The 18173-nt window shown below is 45.9% G+C and overlaps 1 pseudogene; it reads left to right on the forward strand.

Moving 5' to 3' along the window:
- The window catches only part of LOC131513026 (60 kDa heat shock protein, mitochondrial-like), a 31702-nt pseudogene extending 18085 nt beyond the window's left edge, over positions 1–13617 (forward strand).
- The last annotated feature ends 4556 nt before the right edge of the window (positions 13618–18173 follow it).

The raw sequence follows: 18173 nt of genomic DNA on the forward strand, positions 1-18173 counted from the left end.
ATGACATAAATTCAATAGGAGTCTATAAAATAACTATTGAACTCAGAAGTTAATTTCGTAAGGTTAAATATACCAAAATGAAATACATTTTTATGTGCCAGCAGCAAATAATTGGAAATGAAATTTTAGAAAATGAATTCCATTGTTTTAAAAAATATAAAAGTAAAATATTTAGGATAAGTGTTAACAAAAGCTGCACAAGAACTTTTTACTGAAAACTGGAAAATATGCTGAGATAAATTTTAAAAGACCTAAATAACTGGTAAAATATATCATGTTAATTAATTGGAAAATCCAATATTGGTAAAATGCGAATTAGCCCTAAATTAGTCTTCAGATTTCTCTCCATTTTAAAAGCAGATGTTTTTAAAAAGAAATTAACAACTAGATTTTAAAATTTATATGCAAATGCAAATAACCTTGAATATCCAAAGCAAACCTGAGAAGAGATAGCAAAGCCACAAAACTTGCAATCAAGACAGAGTCGTACCGGTATAGAGGTCAGCAATTAGGTCAATGACACAGAACAATGAGCCCAGAAATACATTCAAGCTTATGAAGCCGCTTGATTTTTAACAAAGATGCTAAAATAATCCACTGTAGAGAGGATTTTTTTTTTCAACAAATGGAGCAGGTTATCCATATGGGAAAAAAATAAAATTCTATTCTAATTCACTTTATACTTCAAAACTATCTCAAGACAGCTCCTAGACCTAAACATTGAAGCTAAAACCATAAATTGTTTCTGAAAAAAAATGAAAGCATATCTTTATGAATTGGGGTAGGTATATGTTTCCTAGGTTACAGAAAGCAATAACCTTTTAAAAAATTGAAAAATTATATTTTATCAAAATTTAAAACATATCATGAAAAGACACTGTGAAGGAAGTAAATAGGCAAGCCACAAACTGAAGAAAATATTTGCAAAACATGTAACTGACAAAGGTCTGAGATTCCACCTATATAAAGAAGTTTGAAACAAAACAAAACAAATGAATAAATAAAAAGCAGAATCAGACATATGAATACAGAGAAGAAATTGATAGTTACTAGAGGAGAAAGGGGTGGCGATGGACAAAATGAGTCAAGGGGTGTGAGAAGTACGGGCTTTGTTATGGAATGAGTGAGTCGTGGGAATAAAAGTCACAGCGTAAGGAATATAGTCAGTGATACTGTAATAGCAATTTATCAAGACAGATGGCAGCTACATGTGTGGTGAGCACAGCATAATGTATAAACTTGTTGAATCACTATGTTGTACACCTGAACTAATGTAACATTTTGTGTCAACTGTACTCAAATAAGACAAACAAATAAATAAATAAATTCCCTTAAGACACAGATACAATATAGTAAACACACACACACACACACACACACAGTTAATGTTGAAAACAATTGAAAGACAAATAGTGGAGGACAATGGGCAAAAGACTTGAAGATGCCTCACAAAAGAAAATATAGGACTATCCAACAAGCACTTGAAAACGTTTGCTGTCAATTGCCATTAGAGAAATACAATTTAAAATCACAGTAAGATACTGCTATAGATCTCCCAAATCGGCTCAAATTAAAAAGAATGATAATACTAAACGTTGGTGAGGATGTAGGATTCCATTTAAATGATGTTCAACAGGCAAAAGGGTGAAAAACAATTCAGGAAACTCAGTTGCTTCTTTGTGGGGGGATGGGAAGGGACCAGGAAGTGGAATGAGGAAACCTTAAAGGATGTTTATTTTCTATATTTTGACGGATCTCAGCGTGACAGGGGCATAACATCTGCCAAAACTCCGTGAATGTTCACTTAATATCTGAGTATTTTATTGTACATGAATTTTATGTAAAAAGAAATTAAGACTGAAAAATATTTGACACTAGTCAACTCCATGCCAGTGGAAGCATTTAGAGGGAAGTGAACGGTTTTCTCAAATTGGAAACACATCAGAGAATTAGTAGGGGTAGTGGATTGATAGAGAAATGGGTTGGATGTATCATAAAACAAGTATACAAAAAATGCTAATGGTGGAAAGGTAGATAGTGATGTATTGGTACTCACTTAAACTTACTTTATCTTTGCTGGTTGTTTGCAAGTTCCATACGTAAGTATTAGAAAATAATAGATACACCCTTGATCCACTCCGTTTATGTCTAGTTTTTATCCTAGAGAAATACTTTCCGCGTGTGTGCCAAGAGGCCTGTGTAAGGGTAGCCACTGTACTATTTTTGTGATAGTAGAAAAAAATAAAAGGCAGGTGGGGGTGAGCGTGTCCATGGTTAAGTATGCCATGGTATAGTCACATGGCAGGAAACCATGCAGAAGTTTAAAAAAGAATGAGGTAGATTTATATGTGCTGACATGAAAAGATCTCCAAGGAAGCAGAAAAAGAAATTACAGAATATCTATGGCTTCCCGTTTATGGAAAACATTTAACATCCAGTTAACACGACATATGTATAAATATGTGTGTGTGTGTGTGTGTGTGTGTGTGTGTATAAATGATTAGAAAAAGGTCTAGAACATGAGTTAGCATATTTTTCTTTTATAAAGGGCCTAGTGGTAAATACTTGTGTTAATATTACTTCTGCTGTGGGGCACCTGGGTGCCTCAGGTGGTTAAGCATCGGACTCCTGGTTTCTGCTCAGGTCAGGATCTCATGGTTCTTGGGTTAGAGCCCCGTGTCAGGCTCTGTGCTGATAAGTGCAGAGCCTGCTTGGGATTCTCTGTCTCCCTCTCTCTCTATCCCTCCGCTGCTGTCTACCCCTCTCCCACTCATGATGCCTCTCTCTGTCTCTCAAAATAAACAAACATCTTGTTTAAAAATATTACTTCTGTTGTAAATACTTTCCCATCATAGTATAAAAGTAGCCATGGACAGTATATAAATGAATAAGCATGGCTGTCTTTCAATAAAACTTTATTTACAAAATCAGGTGGTAGGCCAGATTCAGCCTGTGGTCCATAACTTGTCGGCTCCTAATCTAGTGGTGCGATTCATTGCAGTGAAGGCCCTGATTCTTCGTTACTTCCTGTGTCTGTACCCTTTGCTATGTGTCTTCGTTTCCCCATCCCTTTCTGTCTCTGACTTCAGTCATGTGATTTGCTTTGAATCCGTGGGCTGTTGATAATTTTGATGCGAGTGGAAGCTTGAGAGAGACTGGTGCCAGGGGGCTGGCTTGCTCCCAGGCCTCTTCCATTACTCAGAGAACATACCCAGGCTAGCCTGCTGGGGGAGGAGAGTCCAGTCTCCACAGTTCTCCCAGACGAGGCCATCCTAGATTGGCTGATAGGTGACCCCCTGACTTGTGGGCAAACCTGGTCAAAATGAGTAGGGCTGCCAAACTGACCACACTAGACATGAAGCGAGAAATGTCTGTTGCTGTCTGCCACCAGAATGTTGTTTTGTATGTTGGCTAACCAACACAGGAACAAAACGTGCCCAACTAACAACATCGATGATTTTTGAGGAAGGGAGGTGGAGGTGACTTCTGCAATTGAGAAAGAAAAGAATCAATTTTAAGAAAGAAAAGTTGTGTAGTGATGTTCTGGGATTCAGGGGAAAAAATAAAAAGTTCCAACCAAGGTTCTTCGGAGGTTCAGGCAGAGGCACAGACACGATTAAAAAACCAAGCTCTATCTGCCACTTTTTTTCTTCTATCCTTAGTGTCTTTTAATTTTGTTATCGTCTACCTATAAATACGTCCAAGTCTTTTATATTCTAAAGAACCCTCTTGCCCTTGTACCAATGTTTTACTTAGCTCTCTTCTTCTTTTAAGACTCCGTGTTATAAGTAACAAAGGAAATAATGTATGCATATGCCAATTAAAGTTCAAACAGTACAGAAAAGCCCAAAATAAAAAATAAAAGCCTTTCCTGGCCATCACTTCTCCACTAATACTGCTCCTGGAACCAAGAACTTTAACATGATTCTGCTCTCATTTTTTTTTTTCCCAGTAGTTATCCACATTTCTTCTAAATAGCATTTCTTCTCTATAGGAAAGATCGGGCACTTGGCCAATGTATTCTAGTCCTCTGCCCTCTCTCTGCCTTCACACATATTGCGTCTTTTAAAACCTTTAGGTCTTTTGTTTTTATACTTTATACCTTTACATTGCATTCTCAAACATCTATTTCCCTTTCTAAATAGTGGTTTTTACATTTTTGTTAAAGTCATGTGTCCACCCAGTTAAAAGCAATAGCCCAGTCTTTCCCACCTTCCAGTTCTGCCTCATCCCCTTTCCAGAGGCAGATGGCTCACAGAGCACCTGGGGTCTACTGAAATGCAACTCCAATCGCTTCTCGGTCTTTTTGCTAAGATCGAGTGTACTGAAATGCAACTCCTGATGAGTAGGTCTACAGATGAGGCTGAGAACCCACATTTCCAGCAAGTTCCCAAGTGCCACTGCTGCCGCCAGCCCATGAGCCAAGTCCCGCCTCTGGGACATGGCCGGCATGCCAGGGAGGGTGAAGGGGCAGCCTCGGTCCTTTCCGAGCCTGGTTCTTCGTCTGGACCAATAGTCCCAAAGTCTTTATGCTCCTCAACCCCTGGCAAAAGAATCTTTATACAGAAACCTTCCTAGTGGGCCTGTTGGACCTACTAGAGTTCCCTGGGTGCCGAATAAGAACCAAAGCAACCCTTGTAACGTAAGGAAAACGTAGAGAAACTATCTAGAGGCAGATGCTGTTCTGTTTCTGCTAAACGTCTTTCCTCTCCATCAATCAAATTCCCAGCTTCTACCATTAGGTCATGATACCTAACTATATGCATAATTATAATAGGCATAATACATTATATAATTATAGCATATAAAAATCAAATATGTGGCACTTTCCCTTATGGTTTTCATCTGTATTCTGGAAAAATAAGTAAATAAGGACTTGGAATAGCTCTAATAGAAGTCGTACATTTGCACTGCTTTGGGTTCCCCCAGAAGCAGACCTTGCGATGAGACTCATGTACAAATAGCTTATTTGGGCAGTGAGACCAGGAAATTCCAGGAGGGCACTGGTGAAGCAAGATGCGGGAGTGAAGGCAGTCAATAAAGGATGTGGAGCGGCCAGGTTACCACTGGACGGCTCTGGAATTTTATTCCTTTGAGCAACTCCAAGAATAAATGTAAAACATATGCCTCGGATCTGTCTCACCCGACGGCAAAGTTGCTGGAGTATTTGTGCAACCCTTCCTCAGGTGAGGGTTGCCCCTATGGGAAGTGAATTCCCTGGCACTCAGAGCCTGCTATGAAGCCAGCAGCGTGGGCACAGGGCAGCAGAGAGAGCCCCCGGGAAAAGCAAGGTGGAGGCCAGAAGCTGGAAGCCTGGCCAAGCCCCTAACCGCTTCAAGTAACTCCCTTCAGAGGGGAGTCCTTCAGCCCCCTGTTTACCCTGAAGTCCTGAAGCCTGTTTATCCTCTCCTGGCCCTATCTGCACATTAGATGCTGCATATTAACAGCTTCAGAGAAGGACTGCAGCAGACCTGCACCTGACCGTGAGGTCAGCTGTCTCGCCAGCGTGAGAGGGGGCAGTGATCCAGGTGTCCTGGGACCAGGGCTTGGAGGGCAGCCCCAGGTGTGGGGACCCCTGGCCTGGAATCCCCGGGGTCTCACACTGTGAAAGAATCAGATCTGTTCCTCCCTCTGTAGAATTGACCCTATACCCTGTTCATGGCTTTATTTCCCAGGAATATATGTCAAGGAGATAGATCTGTGGAGAAAAACTGTCCGGAGGGGCTATTTTCAAAGGAACTATTTTAAGGCTGTCCTTCCCGTCCACCACATCCTGACGTTTGGTATATTTAGCATCAGGCATAGACAGGGCTAATGGGTTTTTAGTTGCAAATCATTATCATTCAAACCACTGCAGTCTTTCTTTTTTTTTTTAATTGCAACTAAGTCACGCACACATGCACACAACACACATTAATAGCTACCTTATATTTATACACGAAAATGCTTCCAATAAAAGCAACTCTGTTTAAACTTACAAGCCTTTGCTATTGAACCCTTTATATTTGGGGGAGGGGCTAGCGCTGCAGGTTAGCAGGCATTGCCTTCACACTGTGCATGAAATGCACATGTATTTGGTCAAAGAAAAGAATGCACAAAAGGTGTTTTAAATTGACAGCCCAAGACAGGAGTAATTTAACATGCCATTCTTTGCCTCCCGCTCTGGTAGTTGTGGAGCACTGCTGATTTGCCTCACTGAATACAAATTTATATTGTCCCGTCCATTAATGTGGTTTCTTTTCATCCCATGAATTAATCTCCTTTTGCCAGCACAATGAAGACTGTAGAGTAACGAGTTCCAATGTCAGTATCAAACCTGCAAGAGACTTGGGCTTTCTGACGGAGTCTCATTCCGACGCAGCCCCACGAGCTCTGCTCATTACCTGCAGATAACACAGGAGTCGCGCAACCAAGAGCAGTGCCCACAGTTCGCCACAGTCCTGTGGCCACCACGCCAAGGCTCGACTTCCCGCTCCCTCTGATGACGGATTTGGTGAATTTCCGGTCCTTGGCCTCTCTGTTCTGAGGTACTAACGCGGGCTTCAGATTCTCCACCGTCTTGAAAATTGCCTAGTATCACAGTTTGGACTGGGTTTCGAATGCTCCGCCCTAGGCTGGACCCACATTCTCTGAGAGGAGACATTGTTCTTGCAGGTTTCTGTATGCCTGCAGTGGCTTGCACAATGCCTGCCAGAGGGCACTCAAACAATACGGGCTGGAGTGCAGATGTAGAGTGGAGGAGCACGTCACAGAATGTGGCAAGAGTGTCAGCGTACCACAAGGCGTGGTAGGAGCGTCTGTGCCTCCACAGAGTGTGGAGAGGATGCGTGTGAGCACGCCGTGGAGGGTAATAGCCACACTGGGGCGTGCAACCTGCACAGGGACAGGCCCCACCATCTTGACAAGATGGGTCCATTTTAACCAGCATTTCCGTCAGCAGGATGATAGGGGCCCTAATTACTGAGGCTTAAATGTGATAGCAGTGGTTCTCGTAGTGTGGTGTGGGAGCATCAATGATATTACCGGAAACTGGTTAGGAATGAAAATTCTAGGGCCTCACCTAGACCCTAGAAACTCTGGGCAGTGAGGGTGGGGCCCAGCAATCTGGGTTTAGCATACCCTCTGGATGATTCTAGCGCCTGGCTCCGCTCCAGAGCCCCCGCACTAGAGATTAAGAACTCAGGTTCCGGAGCCAGACTGCCCGGGGCTACAATCACAGCTGTTCAACCTTGAATAGATTCCTCGCTGCCTCGCTGCCTCAGTTTCCTCATCTGAAAAGTGGGGACATCTTAGTTTGTGTTTCCCTGAAAGTAGACCCAGAGACAAAGATATGGGCCAAAGTTGTTCATTTGGGATACGATCCCGGGAAGGAGTAAGGAGAGTAAACAGGGAGAGAGGTCAAACTAGATCCCGAGTGGCACCGGGCAAATCCCACTGGGGATGTCCGAGACGGTGAGGGCTAAATGCCCCACATTTATGACTCTAATCAGCCCATCAGGAAGGTGATTCTGAGCTGTGTTCGACAAACTCCCCTTCTTCTCCCACTGAGAGTCACTTGCTGGGTGTCAGTGCTCTGACATCTATCAGATGTCACAGCGTAAGACGGACAAGCGTAAGCGCCTCCTTCAGACCTCATGGAAGCAACCAGGCCTGGGTGAGGCGAGCAGCCACATGGTCTGCTAGCCCCACACGCTGGCTTGCTGATTAGCCTCTGCCTGGCCTCCTTTGCAGCCGTTCACTTTGGCACGACTCCAAAATGGCAAACACGTGGGCATATCTTTCAGTCGGGTCCCCCAAGAGGCAGACCCCGAGATAAGAAATTCAAGTGCAAGTGGTTAATTTGGGGGGAGATCCAAGGAAGGCCCTCGAGGGGATTGGGGAAGTGAGTCAGGGCGCAGAAGCGGGTTCCTACAGGGCGCTTTTCTCCACAGGTCTCCATGGAAGGCGACCAAGGCCTGGTCCCACTGGGGTCTCTGAGACACTCTTCAGGACATACTCAGTCCTATTGCTCTTCAAGGGCTGCTTCCAGGGTCAGCAACTCTGCGGCATTTCTGGCCTCCACTGTCTATACACACAACATGCTCCCATGCCCCAAAATGCCCTCAGGCAGAGCTGCAAGTGTTCACTGGGTAGCTCGGGTGCAGAGGCGAGTGCTGTACCCTCCAGGCCGGCACCCATCACTTCTGCTCCCTGTGTCAGGGACATTTGGGGCTGTGTGCAAACAGGAAATGTTGTAGGTGTCCCCAAGACTCTGGTACAGTTGTGTGTGGTTGTGGGCCCACTGAGCCTGAGGTGGGGCCCTCTGGCAGCTATGGGGCTGCACTTGGATCTTCCCTCAAGAAAGGACTTGCCCTCAGCTAGGAGGATGCAGTGAGCCCAGGCCCCCCATCTATTCATGCCCAGCTGATGACTGAGCATGGAGAGTACTCTAGGGCCTGACCATCTGGCCCAGCACAGAACTCTTCTAATGGCCACTCTTTGCTCTGGAACGCTCCTTTAGGTTGCCCAAAACTTGGGCCACTTGCACACCAAGTGGATGGTCTTGCTGCTCAATCCTGCTTCTTCGCTTTTATTGCTCACAGGTGTTACTTCTCAATAAGCGTTGCATGTATGCTCCCAAGTGGAGGTGGTGGAGGGACAAAGTTTAGCATCAGTGACTCTAAGTAAAGAGTACATGCGTGTTCCTTGTCCTAGTCTCGCAACTTTTCTCTACATGTGAAATTTTAAAAAGCTAAATTTGTGGGAAGAAAAACAATCCAGAAACTGGAAACTTCTTTGAACATCACTATCTCTGGCCTCCTGCAGTGGGCCTGGAAGCAGGCTGCATTGTCTCCTGGGCAGTAGTGAGTACAAGACAAGTGAATTCTCTGCCTTCTGTGGAAGACCGAATGAGTGTTTTACCCTAGAGCAACAGATCAGCCTGGAAGTTCAGCTTAGGAGGCACAGGGGCGCCATCCCACCCTGAAACAGTCCAATGGCAAGCCACTGTGCCCAGCGCGGCCCCCCTGTTTGGGGTGGGGAGCTGTGCACATGGGCTGAGTGAGGGCCAACTAGACACAGAGCCTGGCCGGTGGGCAGAAAACCCTCCACTGTGAGTGGCTTGTGCAGAATTCAGGAACCGACTGGAGGAGAGGTCAGCCCAGAAAAGAACCAAAAAAAAAAAAAAAAAAAGATATGTTGGATATCTTCTGAGAATCTTTAAACAATGAAAAAGTAAATCTCCCGGGAATAATGAGAATGTCAGTCAGCTCAGTTCTCTCCAGGGTAACCAGATGCCCCATTGTACGTGCTACGGTCCTTGTTGGTCCTTGTGTCCAAACTCAGAAGGGTCCTGGTTTGGATGCTCAGTGATGTGGTCACCGCACTTCTCTCCCTTCTGGTCATTCTTGTCATTCGTTGGCCAGATATCTGCTGTAGACCTGCTGAGCCAAGGCTGTGAGCTTCTTCATGACAGGAATGGCAGCATGGTTTCCCAGGCTCAAAGAGGAGGCCGTGACCCTGTACTTTTGTTCCCCATACATGGCAGAGCAGAAAGAGCAGGGGGGTTCCAGTCAGACAGAATGAGGTCCGGATAGATTTCAGTCCTGCAACTCAGCACTCCGGACCTGAGTAAATTGCCCTCTGTGACTCAGTTTCCCATCTATAGAATGGGAACGTCACATATTGTGTATCTTTCAGAAAGCTGTACGGAGGAGTTATAATAAATGGAAAGTGCCTGGTGTGCAATATGTTCTCAGTAAAGGGTATTTTTTTATTAACAGGGAGCCTCCTCAAGGGTCCTGCAGTTCAAGCCCCGCCCCCTGTGGCGTGGGCCACCTGCATGTGGCCCCTGCACCCACATCTTCCCCATCATAGCTCTTTTCTGCTTTGCCCGCAGGGCCCAGGGGAACCGGTAATGGCAGCTTCTGCACTGTGCCCGGCCCTGTGCCACCCCTCCCATTCATGGTCACAGCTAATCCCTGCAAGTGTCCTTTGAGATTGGTATTACCATTGTTGGGGACCAAAGGCAGGTCACCCCCGGACGGGCCACTTCTGCAAGAAGATTACTTTCAGTTAAAAAGCAATCAGGGGTGCCTGGGTGGCTCAGTTGGTTAAGCATCCGACTGCAGATTTTGGTTCAGGTCATGATCCCATAGTCATGGTCTCAGGGTCGTGAGATCAAGCCCCTCATCGGGCTCTGTGCTGACAGCATGGAGTGTGCTTCTGATTCTCTCTCTCCCTGCCCCCCCCTTAAAATCAACAAACAAACATTTTTTTAAAAAATAGCGGATTCTCGAAAAACTCTTTATCTCCCCTACAACTGCCTAAAAGAGTTTAGATAGAAGACCTGCTCCAGGAAGAGTGCCATCACCATAGACAAGTTCATTGTATGAACTAGGTACGGTGGACAGGGGAGGAACCTGGCAAGGCCTGCCTTTTGGTTTTTGGTTTTTGGTTTTCTTAAGCCCTATTTGATCTGTCCTCTATGTCCCATTGTTTCTGAGTGGCCCAGCAAACATGTGTTTACCAAACATTTACTCTTTTTTTTTTTTTACCTTCCTGTGAATTGTATTCCTTCTCTCTGAAGTTCCAGACCCTTGTCCCCTTCTCTTAGTTTGGGATGACATAACCACCTCATTGCACCTGTCTTTGGAATTTCGATGTCTGTGGATTCCCTGTACATATGCTATGAAATTTGATTTCCCCCGTTAACCTCCAGTCTCATGTCAATTTGCATCTTAGTCCAGCTAGAAGGACTTTGAAGGGGACAGGAATTCTTGCTCCCTGACCATTTCATAGGTGAAGAGACTGGGGCCCAGTGAAGGGTATGGGACTAGAGGCCATTATCGTGTGCTACCATTCCTCCTAGGGCACTGTGTGGTTTAGACAAGTACAGCAAGACGGACTACATAATTGGCCAGGCCCAATGCAAAGAAAATGTGGATGCTTTCATTCAAAAATTATTAACAACTTCTATATGGTGACAACAGAGGCTTAAACCAGTTCGGGGCCCTTTTAGTGTGGGGTCCCAAGCAACTGCATGGGTCACAGGCCCACAAAGCCGCTCCTGAGTATAGCCCTTGGATCAGTAGCTGGGGGGAGCAGGTGAGGCCTCAAGGGCAGGTGCAAGCACTCGAAAACATGATGCTTGCCATGTTGCTATGCATGCCACATGGGGAGGGATTTTGCTTTCCTCCTGATGACAGAGGAAGAAGGAGGATGCCTGAGAGGTAAAGGAAAGTGTTGACCACGTTCATTTGTGTCCTCAGGAGAATCTATTAAAACATTCGGCAACTGTAGAGACTGAGCAAAAGCAGAGGCAACCCTGAGAGGCATTGAGAACACAAGGCTTGAGAATTCATAGAAATCATAGGGAGGGCTGCAGGCTTCCAAAGGGACTGGGGGGCTGGAGCAAGTTTCCTGGCTGCATGTTGGGTGAGGTTCTGGGGCTCCAGACTGTGTCTACAGGACAGTAGGAGGGGCTCACTGGGGGCACCTCTGCTCCTCAGTCCTGTCACGTATCAGTCGGATATTGGGATTCCACATGGAATCTGCACACTAGAGGGTCACGCTGCTCTCTGACCAACCACTGAGCAGTGGGTGGCTGCGGGTGGAGGACTGTCCCCTGTACCACTTGCACAGGCGTCAGGCCGTTTCTTAGTGAGCAAGTCTGCAGTGTCTTTGGCTCAGCCCAAGGCCAGCTTCCTGAGTCATCCTGGCCTGATGGAGAAACACAGCCTCACGCTGCAGGTCTGGTTCCCTTCAGTGTCTGTGAGTCCAGCAGTATCACTGGAGAATCCTACCGGCAGGTAATGTAAGTAATGTCTCCGGCATCTCCTTGGAGTGGTGCATATAATCCCTGTGAAGGTCTGCAAAGTTCATGGACATCAGGACTTTCTCTTTGCGGCTTTTATTCACATGTGAGAATCATCTCAAAGGCTTCAGGCCAGATCCAACTCATAACTGGCATGTTATTTGGCCTGTACGGTGTTGAAAACTATTTAGGTATTGAAAAATCAGAGATTCCACATAAAATTTTGAAATTATTTTTTATTTTTTATTTAAAAAAAATTTTTGTTAATGTTTATTTATTTTTGAGACAGAGAGAGACAGAGCATGAATGGGGGAGGGGCAGAGAGAGAGGGAGACACAGAATCGGAAGCAGGCTCCAGGCTCTGAGCCATCAGCCCAGAGCCCGACTCGGGGCTCGAACTCACGAACCGCAAGATTGTGACCTGAGCCGAAGTCGGACGCTTAACCGACTGAGCCACCCAGGCGCCCCTATTTATTTTTTTTTAATGTTTATTTATTTTGAGACAGAGACAGAGCATGAATGGGGGAGGGGCAGAGAGAGAGGGAGACACAGAATCGCAAGCAGGCTCCAGGCTCCGAGCCGTCAGCCCAGAGCCCGACGCGGGGCTCGAACTCACGAACCGTGAGATTGTGACCTGAGCTGAAGTCGGACGCTCAACCGACTGAGCCACCCAGGCGCCCCATAAAATTTTGAATTTTAGGCTCCTCTTGAGAGAAGCTTTTGGCAACCCTGGCCATTTTCCTACATGTGGCTAAACTTACCTGGGGCAAATGCGGCAGCAGGTGCCTCCTGTACCTGACATCAGTCCTTCACGCACTATGGTCCCCACCCGACCCTCAGCATTCACTTTATCGTCATCACTTGCATTTGCACTTCCACCAGCGATGTGCCAGGAATGCACCCGGCATCCCCACACATCTCCCACGCAGTTGCGGACCTCAGATGTCATTGGGCATATCTCTCATCTGAGCATGGGTTTCTGGCCAGGGCTTAGAACTATGTGAGTTGGCTTAATTTTAGAGTCAAACATTTAATCTTGCTTTCTTGCTTTCTGCCTTCGTTCCTTCGTTCCTTCCTTTCTTCTTCTTCTTCTACTTTTTTTGCTGTTGTTTCGGATTTTTGTGATGAGAGTGCATGCTATGAGTATGGGTACTTAAGTCTAGACTTCTGCTAGGTCAAAGGGCGTAGGCTTTGCTCGCACTTTTCGTGGATCTTCCCAAGGGCGACCTGAGCCCATTCCTGGGGCTTTGAATCTTTGGGTCCCCATTCTGTCTCTCGCTCTCTTTCTCTCTGCAACGTCAATACAGGAAAAGTCCTCTGTGGTGGATTATCTCATTAGCAACGCCCTCATAGGAGAAGAGTCAATGGATGCTAAGCATGTCAGTAATTACGTTTTTGGTTCGAGGCCAGAGCCCTCTCTCCCTCCTCGGCGGCTTGCCAGCTCCAGGGAGAGACCACAGGCTTCGACAGCCCTGCCTAGAGAGCTGGGAGCCCCAGCCCGCCACTCTAGAGAAGTGAGCTATTTCTGAGTGTGTATGTGGGAAGGGTGGGAAGGCGGAAAGAAAAGTGAGAAAATGTATGTAAGCAAATATTTCAAGGGAAAGAGGGGGAAGTCATCCTGAGACAGCCTTGTAAAATAATTGACGAGATCCTGCCAGAATGAACAGCAGGCCCCGTGTCCCTTTGTAGCCCAGGGAGACATCACTGACTGCCAGCTGCAGTATCAGTGCCGCCTGGAAGTCCTCGGGAAAATGAAGCCCGTCTCCGTTCCCTTGGCACCCGCCTGGGACTGCGCGTGGCCTGAGCTGCAGAGACGACTGTGATCTACTCCCCTGCAGTTTCCCAGGACCATGCCTGGAATGTGGAGGGTATATGGCAATGCCAAAGTGACTTCAGTGTGGTTTGCTTCCGGGAGCAGTGACGAGGACAAGAGAGGCGGGAAGGAGTGAATTTCATTCTTTAATATGAAAGAAAAACAACCAGAGAAGCTTGCGGCTGAAAAACAATCATTTCTTCCCACCAACCCTTTCCCTGTCTATACACTCAGCAGATTCGAAAACTAGCCCCCTGCGCACCCTCCCTCCTCCACCTTGAAGGGGCAAATTGAAAAGGTAACCAAGGAGATTCTGAGTGAAGAGTGAAGAAATAGAACAGAGATGTGAGAACATCATGACGGAACTGAATCAGCTGCTTATTGGAGACAAATGTCCACGAGTGACTCAAACCAAGTGAAACTGCACCAAAATTTCAAGATTCTTTCAACGTGCAGGCTTTTCTTTGTTTCGGTAGTTTGGGGAAGTATATAAATCTGCTTCTCATTTATGTTTCTGATTCATGCTCCACTTAAGAGAGCTTGGATTTGATTCCTTTTGGATGTAGCAAGCTACCTTTCCCCCCACCCCGGCTTTGGTTCTCAGTTTAAAAGACCCAGGCACATATAAGCAGTAGCTCAGAAACACACATTTCAACCTGGAAAGCTCAATAGAGCCAGATAGTCTTCTATTGATTAGAATCATTAAAATATCAGAATCTAATGGATGGGAAGGACGTAAGGGATCTTATTTCACCCACAGGAAACCGAGAGAAAGCAGTTGGGGAACCCAGCTTTTATGATAAGCTGGGAACCAGCAGTGTCAATGCCAAGATCACATAATGAACCTTGCTTTATGGTGACTTGGATGTGTTTCTTGGTGTCGGCTATTCATGTGGAGCAGGTGTGGTGTTTCTTCCAGTGGTGGATGCTGCTGGTGGTCCACTCAGATCCCTTCACAGAGCAAGTGTACCTGTCCTCGCCTGCTGTGAGTGTTGGCTGCCAATGGGACACAGCTGCCCCCTCCCACAGGAACAGGAGCCACCCCCACCTCAACATTCCTCAAGATTACAAGCCACCTTGACACCCACAAACCCGACCAATGACTGAATGACGTGAGATTTTAAAGGTCAGCCCTGGGACGCCTGGGTGGCTCAGTCGGTTAAGTGAACGACTTCGACTTGGGCTCAGGTCAAGATGTCCCCACAGTGGGCTCTCTGCTGACAGCTCAGGGCCTGGAGCCTGCTTTGTATTCTGTGTGTGTGTGTGTCTCTCTCTACCCCTTTCCCATCCCCCCCCCACTCTTTCAATAAATAAAAAATAAATAAATAAACATTAAAGGTCAGCCCCTTTCCCTCAAGGGGGACAGGCTGAGCTAACCACATCCTTGTTCAGCCCCTCCCCCTGCTCGCCTCAGCTCCCCTGGAGCACTCCCAAACAAGAACCCTGGGGCAGGTTCTGCTTTCTTCCAAGAACTTTTTAGCTCAGATGCCTACTGTCTACTGAAGGAAGTTCTCTCCAGTCCAGAGTGCTCTGCTGAACTTCTGTCCAACATCCTTGTCCAAGCTCCAGGTGAGTAAATGTTTCCAGTTAACTAACAAGAAAAATACAAAGTCAAAACAACACTGGATTTCTTTCTCAGCTTAAAAGAATTCCTTTTCGAGTAATACTTCCTTTTTTTTTTTTTTTAAGTTTATTTATTTGAGAGCACTTGCACAGGGAGGGGCAGGGGATGAGGGGTGAGGGGCAGAGAGAGAGGGAGAAAGGAGAATCCCAAGCAGGGATCCCAAGGCAGAATCATAACCTGAGACAAAATCAAGAGTCAAAGGCTTAACCATCTGCGCCACCCAGGCACTCTTCGAGTAATACTTCCAACCCTCCTCTGTTGTATCCTAAAATGCAAAAGAAAAACAAAACAATAGAAAATGTCTCAACCCAGCAATTCTATTAACCGTGCTTACACAGCTCTTTCTCTTTCCCTCCACCACCCCAAACTGCTCTTTATCTCCTCCTTATATAGTTTCCACACAGCTGGAAAGACCATCAGATCTAGAAGGAAAATCAGCAAAACCGTACAGCTTTGTTGTAACAAGATGGCACTTCCTTCCTGGACATCCATGTTTAAGCTCTTTGTCATTTGTATGATGGTGCTTGGGAGGTGATTCCCTGTTGGGGATCCATCCTGTTCTTGGAATTTTTATGTGGGTGGGAAGGACCTTGAGAACATAGTGACCATTTGCTGAGCGGAGTGTGGAGCTGTACTACATAACATCAGTGGCTTAGACCGTTGGTCAGAGTGACAGACACACTATCCCCCAGGGTGTGGGGGGCATAGGACTAAACACCTTTCCACTTGAACCACACCGTGGGCAGAGTGCAGCACTTCAGATAGCAAGTAAGTAGGTAATTGTTGACCATCTGCAATGAAAACAGTGTGTGCAGGTTCGAATGGGCTTGGGAAAACATTCTCAATCTAACGCTCAATATTACTGAGGGCTCCATCTTCTGGTACATGTACATTTGTAGCAGATGCTGTTGATGGGCTTCCTGAGGGCTTTCCCCACACCACAGGAAATTGCTTAGTTGCGGTGGAAGAGACTGGGAAGTACAGGAGAGTAGGACAGTTACCATCAAACTAGGGGGGATGGGAAGAGTTTCACAATATCTTGGCTCCTTATTCAGCTGTGAGACCCCTCTGAGCCAATAGGTTCCTCCTTATGGAGGAATCCCAAGTCGGTGGGATTAAGCACCCCCCCGTCCCTCCCCCCCACCCCATTTCGGTTCTGTAGGGCCACCTCTAGAGAAACTACCTGCATCCAAGTCCTCATACTGGGTCTGCCTTGGGGGAACTCAAATAAGATCACATCCGTCCATTCATTCACCCATCCCCTTACCCATCCACCCGTGCTACTATGATCCCCCCTTGGGTTCCAGCTACTGTACTTGAGCATGGGCAGGAGAGAGGGACTCAAGAAAGTACAAAGCTGAACAAGATGGTCTCTCTCCTTCCAGGGATCTCTCAGTCTACCTGAAATAAATAATCACCACACAGTGGGGCAGTGCCAGGAAAGACAGAGACACAAACTGCTGTAAGAACTTGGAGGGGAAAACAACAGCCTGAGACATCCAAGGAAGCTTTATGAGCAGGCACCTTGTCTGCCCGTCTTGAAGGACACTTAAGTAGTACGCTGGAATGATGCCTTGCAGGAAGAGGGAGGATCCAGGGTTGGCATAAAAGGTAAAAGCTGACATACAGTTGAAAGTACACTTTTGATACTAGAATCCTTCTCAGCATCACTGGCAGTGTCTAAAATTTTCTCTCTTTCAGCAAGATAATTTTTTTAATTTTTAAAAAAATTCTTAATGTTTATTTTTGAGAGAGAGAGAGAGATGGAGTATGAGCGGGGGAGGGGCAGGGAGAATCCAAAGCAGGCTCCAGGCTCTGAGCTGTCAGCACAGAGACCGACATGGGCCTCGAACCCACGATCTGTGAGATCACGACCTGAGCCGAAGTCAGACGCTCAACGTACTGAGCCACCTTGGCGCCCCTCAGCAAGATACTTTTTGTCAATTAAATTCTTACATAATGTAAGTCCACTAATATTTATTAAGTGAACAAAGAAAGAGCAAGGATTTCCAGGTGGAGGGAGGAGAAGGTGAAAAGGCATGGAGGTATAAATGTGCAATTAGTTAGGCTTCTGGAGTGCAGGGTGAGTGGTGTCGAGTAGGCAGGTGGGGGCCAGATTGTAAAAACCACTAAATACCATTTTAGAGAACTTGGAGCTTGTCCTTTGGGCTTACGGTAGCACCACTGTAATGGCCCTAGAGTGATCTTTTAAACCACCTAAAATGTTTTTGTGTGTGTAAACAATACCTATGTAGTAGGATACTGTTTTTTAATCTACTCTGTCAGTGGATAAAACTCTTCTTTTAATTGGTATATTTAGATGATTCACATTTAAAGTGAATATTGATTTGGTTGAATTAATGACTACCATATTTGTACCTGTCTTCTACTTGTCGTTCTTAATCTTTGGTGCTTTAAAAACATCCTCCTCCCCTTTCCTGCCTTCTTTGGTTTTAACTGAGCATTTTCTATGATTCCAAATTATCTTCTTTCTTAATATATCAATTACATTTCTTTAAAAAGTATTTTTAGCCATGGCCCTAGAGTTTACAATATGCATTTACAACTAATTCAAGTCCACTTTCAAACAACAGTATACCGCATCACAGGTAACAATGCCTTGTATCAGTATTCCCAATTCCCCACTCCCATCACTTATAACAGTGCCCCCATTCAGTTCACTTCGAGCCATCTTGGACGATGAACTGGAGTGAGACAAAAATAATCTCAAATAATCTCAAATAATCTTGGAGGTAAGAGCCCGTCTGTGGTAGATTGTTTGTAAAGACGGCTAAAACGATTAATTATACCCATCCCTGCACAGTGCCCCTTTGCAGGGTGACTTTGCAACTTCTCGTCACTCCTCCACCCTTGGAATATGGGCTCGGCCGCATGACGCTTTGACCAATGGGTGTTGGCAAATGTGCCACGGGCATTGGGGC

This window comes from Neofelis nebulosa, chromosome 5 (assembly GCF_028018385.1).
Source record: "Neofelis nebulosa isolate mNeoNeb1 chromosome 5, mNeoNeb1.pri, whole genome shotgun sequence".
NCBI lineage: Eukaryota > Metazoa > Chordata > Mammalia > Carnivora > Felidae > Neofelis > Neofelis nebulosa.